Source organism: Nelumbo nucifera, chromosome 1 (genome assembly GCF_055504915.1).
Source record: "Nelumbo nucifera cultivar China Antique chromosome 1, China Antique-T2T, whole genome shotgun sequence".
NCBI lineage: Eukaryota > Viridiplantae > Streptophyta > Magnoliopsida > Proteales > Nelumbonaceae > Nelumbo > Nelumbo nucifera.
Genome location: NC_142649.1, coordinates 183,496,864 through 183,506,321, shown reverse-complemented (window position 1 = coordinate 183,506,321; position 9,458 = coordinate 183,496,864). Strand labels below are relative to the sequence as shown.

Here is a 9,458-nt window from a genome sequence, read left to right as displayed (position 1 = left end):
TCTTAAAAAAAAAGGTTCTACCTATCATCACCACTCAATTCCAAGCGGCCTTTATTCAGGGAAGGCAGATCATTGACCATATTCTAATTTCAACTAAATGTGTGGAATACAAGAGAAGAAAAATGTAGAGAAGGGATTGGTCGATAAGCTGGGTTTAGAGAAGGCATATGATATGGTGGATTTGTCCTTTTTGGTGGAGGTAATGAGAGTGTGGATTTGGATAAAGATGGTGCAAATAGGTTATGGGTTGTTTTTTGATATTATGGGTTGTCTATCCTTTTGCCACTACTCTGTTTTTGTGAATGGTGTTGTTGAAGACTTCTTTCTGGTAAAAAGAGGTTTAAGGCAAGGGGATCCTTTGTCTCTCTTTTTTGCCCTTATGGTTGATATCTTTAGTAGATTGATAATATTGGCAGATAGGGGGAACTTTATCAATGTGGAGAATAGGATGGTAAGAAGTGGTGGTAATACATTTACAATTTGCAAATGATATAATTCTCTTTTGTGAGGGTGGAAGAGAGGAGGAGATAAGAAATCTTTAGGGTGTGATTCAACAGTTTGAGAGGATGTCAAAGTTAAGGTCAATTGGAACAAGAGCTGTATGGAGGGAGTTATTAAGCTGGAATAGGAAATTAGCAGGTTAGCCACCATGTTAGGATGTTGGGTGAGTATTTGGCCTATGAACTATCTAAGGTTACCACTAGGCAGAAACCCAAGTGAAGGTTCCTGCAACCTATTTTAAAGAGATTTACCAAGAATGTTGCCTTGTGGAAAATGAATTATATCTCACTAGGAGGAAGAATTACATTGACTAAATCCATAATGGTCAAGTCACCAATGTATTTTTGTTTACCTTCCATATCTCTAGGAAATTTGCATAGGAAATGGAGAAAATTATGTGTGAGTTTGTGGGACCATGAGACACTAGGAAAAACCACCAAGTGAAATGAGGGATGAGTGACTAGAGTAAGGAAAAGGAAGACCTTGGGATTAGGAATGTAGAAAAGAGGAACATTGCACTGTTGGAGAAGTGGTTATGAAGGCTCACTTTGGAGCAAGACATGTTGTAGCAAAGCTATTAAAAGCATTCATGGTTCGATGGCTAATGGCTTGGATGCTAACTTGGCTCCTATGGCTGGCTATCTTCACATAACCTTACAAAGCAATTCCTGGCATACTTCCTCTCTTCCTCAGTCATATTAGGTATGATGTTTGTAATCACAATGAAATGTTGTTCTGGGAAGTCATTTGGATATGGGGGACACTTGTCTTAAAGATTGCCTTTTTTTTTTTGATAAATTGTCTTAAGGATTGTTAACTTCTATTCCCTTTCCCAATTATACATGAAGATCTATTTCTATGCTGTCTCCCAATTTTTAAAAGAGACCTAAGGGAATGGGTGCTTTCTTCTGTGGTTGATTTTGTCTTTTTTGTTTTTTCGTAGTGTCTTCCTAGATTTCTCTTATTTGGACCATTCATTGTGGTGTCCTCCCTCCAGAATGTTTCTCTTGTGCTTCCTTTTGCAACATTCTTATATAGCCTCAAAGCCTTAGCCTGTCCTTTACGGTGAAAGAAGTTTGGGGTAAGTCACCTAAAATTAGGGCTTTAATGCTGGGAAGTGGCTTTAAAGTAAATAGGATCAATACTCGTGATATGCTCCAAAGGAGAAGGCCTAATTGGTGCTTTTCCCTACATATTTGTATCCTTTGTAATGCTAGTGGTGAGACTGCGATCCATCATAAATCCAGTAAAACAACTGTGATTTGGGTAATTTGGGAAGAAGGGAATAATAGAATATTCCAGGAGAAGATGCAGACTAGGGAGGCAATCATTGAAAAATATATCTGTGAATGGATCTCATTGGGTGAAGACATTGGAGGTGTTTGAGGAAATATTTAGTGAAGGGGATGGATTGTGGTTGCAGCCTCTACCACAAGTAGGGGTGTCAATGGACCGGTTTCGGGTTGGACACCGTCCGAATCGAAAGTAATATGGACGGATCGGACGGTCCTAAAAAATGATATGGACGCGGACCGGTCCGAACATAAATCGTCCATTCATAGAATGGACCGAAAGTGGACAAAGCCACTAGTTCGAATGGTCTGTTCATTTTCGTGAGCATCAAGCATAGAAGCTTTCAAAGAGTCGAAGCTTGAAGGTTAGGGTTCAGCGTCTCTGCGCCTCCATCGCTCCATCCTCAATCTCACCGGCGGATGGCGGTATTTCGTTTGAAGCTTTGGATGAACTCCGGCCGTATTTCCCTTTCTCTGGCGATCTTCCTTTTGCCCTCTCACTTTCTCCAATAACAGAGCTTCTTCTTCTCTCAGCGCCTCCTCACCTTCTCTAGTGACAGTAGTACAACACTCTCTCTTCTCTTAATGCCCTCTCACTTTCTCCAGCGGCAACAACACTCCCTCTTCACTCAGGCAATCATATTTTGGTGATTTTTTTCTCTTGCATCTTGCTCTCAAGTGAAAGTCTCCTCTGACCTCTACGATTTGTTCATTGAGGTATCCTTTGTCATTAGAACCTAGCACAGAGTTTGGTAGATACTCTCATAATTTTAATTGTAGACAACAATACATGGTTCTGTTTGAATATTTGTTTGCTATAGTCTGAATATTTCTTGGAATATCTTGAATATTTATGTTTGATTATTCAATGGTTCTGTTTGGATATTTCTTGGAATGCCAATGGTTCTGTCATATTTATGTATTTTATAAATTCTAATAGATTTGATATATTTTTAAGTTGAAATTAAATATTTTTTCCTTGGGGAAAATCCATGTTATCGGAAAGACATGATACTAGAAGGGCTTTGACCAATCAAACCCTCCCATGAATTTTGATAAATATCATCTGATTGGATACCAGTTTTATGATATTGGTTGATTGGTGATTTGGTTTTAGGTTTCTTTTTTTCGGTATCATAGTTGAACAATCGAATAAGACAGTGGATTGGATCAGTCCAATCCGGTCTAAGTTGAACAGTCCAATAAGACAATGGATTAGACCAGTCCAATCCGGTCCAAGTTGAACGGTCTGGTAAGACAGTGGATTGGACTAGTCCAATCTGGTCCAGGTTGATCAGTCCAATAAGACAATAGATTGGACCAATCCAATCCGGTTCAGTTTACTAGGCAATATCATCCTCATTGTAGCACTCGTCATCTTCATCATCACTGTCATCAGTATCTTCATAATCTGCACCACACTAACCCACTTACTTTATATTTTAACCTTAGGTACTCATTAAACTATGAGCCCTTTAATCATCTCTTGCAACTTCAACCTGTCACAGTGTCACTTACTAACATTCCCAAGATTCAGAATTGTTTGTCTATGCTCAACACTATTTATTATTATTTTTTTTTACAATTACATTTGACAGTCTAAAAGGGTAACTTAAAAATTAAGTTCAATTGGAAAAAAATCAGACGTACAAAAACAGTTTGGTGAGCCTCATTTAATAAAGCATGAGCAAAAAAGTGCTTTTGTGAGAAGTGGATATTAAACATGCATGGTTGTGAAATTGGGACCTCATTTATTGATTTAGAGGAGTTAACCGAATTGAAAGAGAAAGTATTGTAGGTAAAAAGGAAGGGGCCATGCTTGGAAGTTGAAACTCTTTCCAGTTTCCACCATGAGTGTTGACTGTTGGCTGCTGCAAGCACTTGATGGAGTGTATGCTATGTTAGTTAATCTTTGAGAGACAACCCAAATTAATTATATATATTGTGGTCCAAAACTCTTGCTTTTTTGGCATACTTATTACTAGCAGATTATGAGGAAGGTCAATGGCCTAGGCTCAAGCGGCCAAGAGAGTGCAGACTGATCTTACTTAATTTTTGGCATACTTATTACTTGTTACTTTGAGAGACTCTCATGCTATGATTTATTTATTGTTTAAGTAGAAAACTAGAAATTACTGTATGTACTATGACTTTATATTTGCTTTATCTTAATTAATGGGAAACAAATCAATACCATTTAGATTGGATTGGACTAGTCCAATTTGGTCCAGGTTGGAAAGACCGATAGTACAGTGGATTGAATATTTGGATTGAAGTTCTCTTATTTTTTTTTCCCTGTGACATGCTCTCTCTGTTACGAGTTTGAGAATCCTCGTCATATTTCCAATTTTCTCATATGAGATTCCGTTTCAGTTTGAAAATGCATCAATTTATTTAGTGGGCCAAGCATTTACTTTTTACATGAAATTTGTATTGTAGTCTTGTTATGAGTGGTGGAGCTTACAAATCTTGATTCTCTTGTTAAAATTTCCATGCATATTATCTGAAATAAGGTAACAGAACTGCATGAGCTGAAGTAATATAACAGATATGCTTCTGTGTGCCTTGTCTTAAATGTTTAAAGTTTTAGTTTTTTGTATGCCAAATGTTTTCTGTATGCAAAGTATTAGTTACTTTGCTACTAGCCCAAACAACCAGCACCACTGGTATGCCTGAGAGGCTGAGAGTGGGTTTATGGGACCAATCAAAAGGTTTTTGACTCCAAACACTGGATGGTGGGGGAGTTAATGTGCTACATCTTCGTCTCCTGTATCATTAAAATGTTTTGTCTTCCATTTCTCATACATGGTAGCTGTTCACAATTTAATGTCTCTCTGAGCATAGCTTGATAACATTTATATTGGATCTCATGAGAAAAATTCTGATCAATATCCACCCCTTCTTCCCCTGTGATTGGTATTCGTGCTTCTAGCCTTGTGTAGCCCCAAGTCGAACAGTGATTTTTTGTTCTTTCTGTCTTTACCCTTGCTATGGTGCAAATTCCATTTCATTGCTTTCCAAAGTTCTGTATTGAATAACCATTAGGAATTTTGTTCTCAATATTGCCTTATAGACAACTCTACAAACAGTGAATTGTTTCTATCCTTTTCTGATGCGTCTAATTGAAGGAAAGCTAGTGAATCAACACCTTTTTTATTTTTCTGCTTTCTGGAGCAGCTAGATGCTGCAATTTTATCATATTTAAGGGGCTGGACAATTACAACCCAAAGGTGAAAACTTCTTACCTACCTCACTACCTGGGCCAAGTAAGAGAAAGCAAAAGACCATTTATCATAACCGGATCAGAAGTCAAGTAAAATCAATTAGAAAATTCACTAGATCACACTCTTGTTTTAACTTTGAAAGCTACATTAATTTGTTCTGTAATGCATGTTTGTAACCTAACAAATCTGCTATTCTCAGGTATTTGCTCAACCTCTATTTAGGTTTGTGGAAAACCAGTGCATCACCCACTGGCTGGCAAATGGATCCATAACATCGGAACATGCCGTAAGAATTCCTTTATATGGAAAATACTATATCAACTTCTTTCGGGTGGTTTGGAGAACGGTTTATGTGGTTTCAGAATTTTTATTCTCTGGTTGCAGCTGTTCATCCATCCTCTTGATGGTACTTGATCAAATGGCTAAGTTGGTGAAGTCCACCAAGTGTTGCACCAGGAATATGGTCCTGCTAATATGAACAATTTCTTTAGGAAATGATATTTTTTTGGTGTTTGATTGCAGATGGAGATGAAAACCATTTTGTTTATTTTTTGAGGAATTAGGGAAATAATTAATTCCTTATTGAGTATTATTTTCGGAGGAAAACATTTTGTTTCCCTTCATCATTTTAGATGTAACCAAAACTGGAATAGTGTAACTCATTGTTTGCTGATTCAGAAAGGAGAATTTTCTCCGTGAAGTAATTCACAATCATCTTCTACTCGTTGAAATTGATTCTAAATCAGCATATGTATCTAAGTATTTTTAATTACCACTAGTTACTATCAAATTCCAGTTTTTATTATCTTTTTGAGTGATAGTGTGTAGTGTACACCAAAACTACATTCACATAACCATATATCAATTATTCATATGCATGTATCATCCATTCTTATGATTCAAAAAGATAGTGTTTTCAAATTCCATTGACAACATTTTGGATCTTTTTGTTCCTTCCTATAATAAGCTTGCTTTCCATTAAAGGATTCTCCTCATCATATCATTCATTAACAAATTTCATTTTACTTGTTTTTGGATCTATAATGTGGCTTTGGCTCTTGATGTTGTGCAATCCGGTCGGTCCTAGCTGTCAATGACCTTGCCTCCGACTGGAGCAACAGGTGCCTGAAACGGAGAAGAAGGCGAGGAATCTTCGGGGAGGAACCCGGTGAGAGTGCTCCGAAGCTCAAGTTAGTATTTCCTCGAAGGCAAGATCAAAACCAGATAGCGCAAAGTTATCACCTACCTCCATTCTCGGGGGGAAGAGGGCCTTTTATAATCACTTCGCGCACTCACTCCCAAGCTCCTATCAGGTCGGGTATCATGACCTCTGTGCTTCTACCAATTCGGGTGTCGTCACCTCTATTGGGGCAGGCAACCGCCACTGCTCTCTTTGTTGGAGCCGTCTCTGTAACAGGAGGTGGCAGTGGCAGGTGATCGTTGAAGTGCGGTTGTCAAGCGTCAGATCCCAAGTCAGTCTGGTGCGCTGCCTCAGGATACGGGTTCTGGTGTCAGGTACAGTGGTTCAGTTCGGTGGCCAAGAGACGGTGCCGGAGTGGTGCGCGAGGTAAAGTCTTGAGTTCGGATAGAAGTGTGGCCCGAAGTGCCCTGGGGTGGGCCAGTTCGGGTTGTGGCCCTTTATGCTCTTTGCAAGGTTTGGGGCCAAGGGGAGAGTTTGGGCTTCTTTTGGGGAGCTCGGGCCACAGGTCCCTCTTGGGGGAGGTTGGGGTTCCTCTTCTTGGAGCTCGCGCCTTGGGCACTGCTGTGTCGAGCTGTCGTTCTTGCCAGGTCACCCTTGGCTGCTTCCACGCGTCGGAAGGTTAAGAGGTCGGGTCAAATTTACCTCCATCAATTGCCCCCCACTCCTCGTGCTAAGGGTCTTTGCGCTAGTGCGGGGAGTTCGCGAGGTGACGAGTGGATTTGACCCATTCTTTCAAACCGTCTGACTGACGACGTGAAGTGCGCGGACGTCAGGGGTTTCCTTGAGCACCAAAAAGTCAGAAAAAACGTGCCAGTCCGCCTTCCAATGGAGGCGTGACGGCGGGTGTTTAAAATTCAAAAAATCTCGTCGTTGCAGCCTTCAATGTTGGGAGACGTGGCGGCGGGTGTTTATTTAAATTCAAAAAACGCGCCATCGCCGCTTTTAAAGCTGGGAGACGTGCGTTGGCGCTGCTTCATTTTCCAAAGACGTGCAGCCAGTCACGTCTCGGTCTTAGGAGGCATGTGGTCAGCCTGGTCGCGAGCCGTTGGATTTGTCTTGATTAGAGCTGTTGGTTTTTTGGTCACTGTGGGTATAAATAGTGGGGGACCCCCAGTCGTTTTCTTCCGCCATTCTCTTGCGTTTGCTTATTGAGCTCGCGTCCAGATTTTTTAGCTTGCGTCAACCTTCCGTAGTCGGTTTAGCTTTTTCCGGGTGAGTCTATTTTTCTTTTTGGTTTTCCTTTCCTCGCCATGTCTAGCTCGGACAGCTCAGACAACTTCTCGAGGGGGTCATACGCAGGTTCTTCGAACCGAGCTGCGGTCCCCGACAACCTTAGTGAGTTCGAGGCGGAACCCGAAGTGGAGCTTGAGGAAGAGCTCAAGGAAGAATTGGAACCCATAGGCCGAGTTGCCTCGGGTAGTTTGGCGTCCTCCTCCCGTCGAGGTCGGACGTTAGACAAGTTCGGGCCTTCAACCATGACGCCCGAGGGGTTGCACTCCCTTATCGCCCAATTCAACTTGCCCAAGAAGTACACTTATTCTATACCCTCGAGTGATTTTCCTTGGGAGCACGATCCGGATGAGATCATGGTATTTCGGGAGCAGCTCGTTGCTGGGCTGCGCCTACTTTTCCACCCTTTTATCGTCGAGGTCATGAACCATTTCGGCGTTACCGTTGGTCAGCTTCACCCGAATTCTATCCGTAACTTGGTTGGGGCCATCTCCCTCTTTTGCGCACACATTTTGCCCTTAGACCTAGAGATCTCCTCTATCCTTATGCTTAAGAAGCAAGCGGGTCCCCTTCCCGGGCGTAGGCGAGCATACTACCTGTCTCCTCGCCCGGGGTTCAAGCTTTTACACGACCTCCCCAACAAGGTCCCGGCGTGGAAACGGGACTACTTCGTGGCACGAAGTGTATCGGGGTGGCCGTTTCAAACCGGGTGGGGGTTGGCTGCCCCTGACCCTAGTGTTACGCTAGATAGGGAGACGGCGAAGGGCCTTCGGGAGTGGGCCCGTCTCGGGCTAAAATGCCACCACTATTTGACGGAGGCCAAGCTCATCTAGGCCGACCTGAGTTCGGGTAGGTTCCTCGGGCATACTACCTGTTTTTTTTTTTGATGCTGAGCTCTCTCTTGCTTTTTGCAGGTGCGATGGACTCAAAAAAGACTCGCGGTGGGAACCTGTTTCATGCTATGAAGAGGATGAAGCGAGTTGCCAAGCGGACTCGTGCCGAACTGCCCCGAGATGCGGAGCCCAAGGTGGCCCCTCTAGTACAAAAAGCGGCAGGGGCCCCTTACGCCGAGGCTACTTATACGGGGGCACCTCACACCGAGGTCGCTTATACCCGGGCTAGGCCTTCAGGCTTGGGAGGCCGATGCCAGCTCAGGAGCGTGCTGTCACTGAACCAAGCTCTCCAAAAAAGTAAGGAGGCCTGTTACCTTGAGGAGGTCGCGGCATGGGCCGGGCTTCCTTTGAACCATGTGGCCGGGCGTGCTGCTTCTTACGCTATGGTGGTAAGTTAGTGACTTCTTGTTGGGTTCCTTGTCGTTACCCTTTTCGTTGCTACTCTTTTAACATTCTCGTTGTTTTTCCTTTTGGTAGGTGAACTCCTCCATCCATGCCTTAGCGGCCCAAGCGGAAAGAAGCTCGAGGCGGGCGCGAGCTACCGAAGAGGCTTACCGAGTTGCCGAAGCGGCTTCTCACGCTGCACAGGCCAGGCTGGTGAGGTCTTAGAGAGACATCGAGGCCATGGGAGTGGTGGTGAAGCACATGGCGGACCTGAGGCTGGACTTGCAGCGTTAGGTCGAATACCTTCAGGAGGACATTCGGGAGAGGACCGAGATCTTTTCTCAGGGCATCGAGGATGCCAAGAAGAAGGTCGTCGAAGACTATATCGCCTCGCCGCGCTTTGACGACCTGATGGTGGGCTCGTACAGAAGGGGTTTTAAATTGAGCCGGTGAATGATCCGGAATACGTACCCCGAGCTCGATATTAGCACCATAACCACTTCGCGCATTACTCAGGAGATGGCCAACGCTGCTGACGGTGAACCGGACTCTGAGGATGAGGCAGGACCTTCGGGTATCGTTGAAGTGCCTTCCGATGGTGAAGAAGTACCTCCAGGCCTGTGAGCTCGCTTCTGTTGTTTTTTTTTTTGGAATGTAAACGAAGTATCTCGCAATGGAATGTTCTTCTTTTGGTTAAGTGTTGTTGCCACTCTTTCTTCCGAACTGACCATAT

The 9,458-nt window shown here is 43.2% G+C and overlaps 1 long non-coding RNA gene across 1 annotated transcript; it reads left to right on the top strand.

Moving 5' to 3' along the window:
• The first annotated feature begins 2,516 nt into the window (after nt 1–2,516).
• On the top strand, nt 2,517–5,748 carry LOC148804234 (uncharacterized). The gene is made up of 2 exons (XR_016080754.1): nt 2,517–5,023; nt 5,217–5,748. It is a non-coding gene; the product is annotated as an uncharacterized LOC148804234 (long non-coding RNA).
• Nucleotides 5,749–9,458: the final 3,710 nt, after the last annotated feature.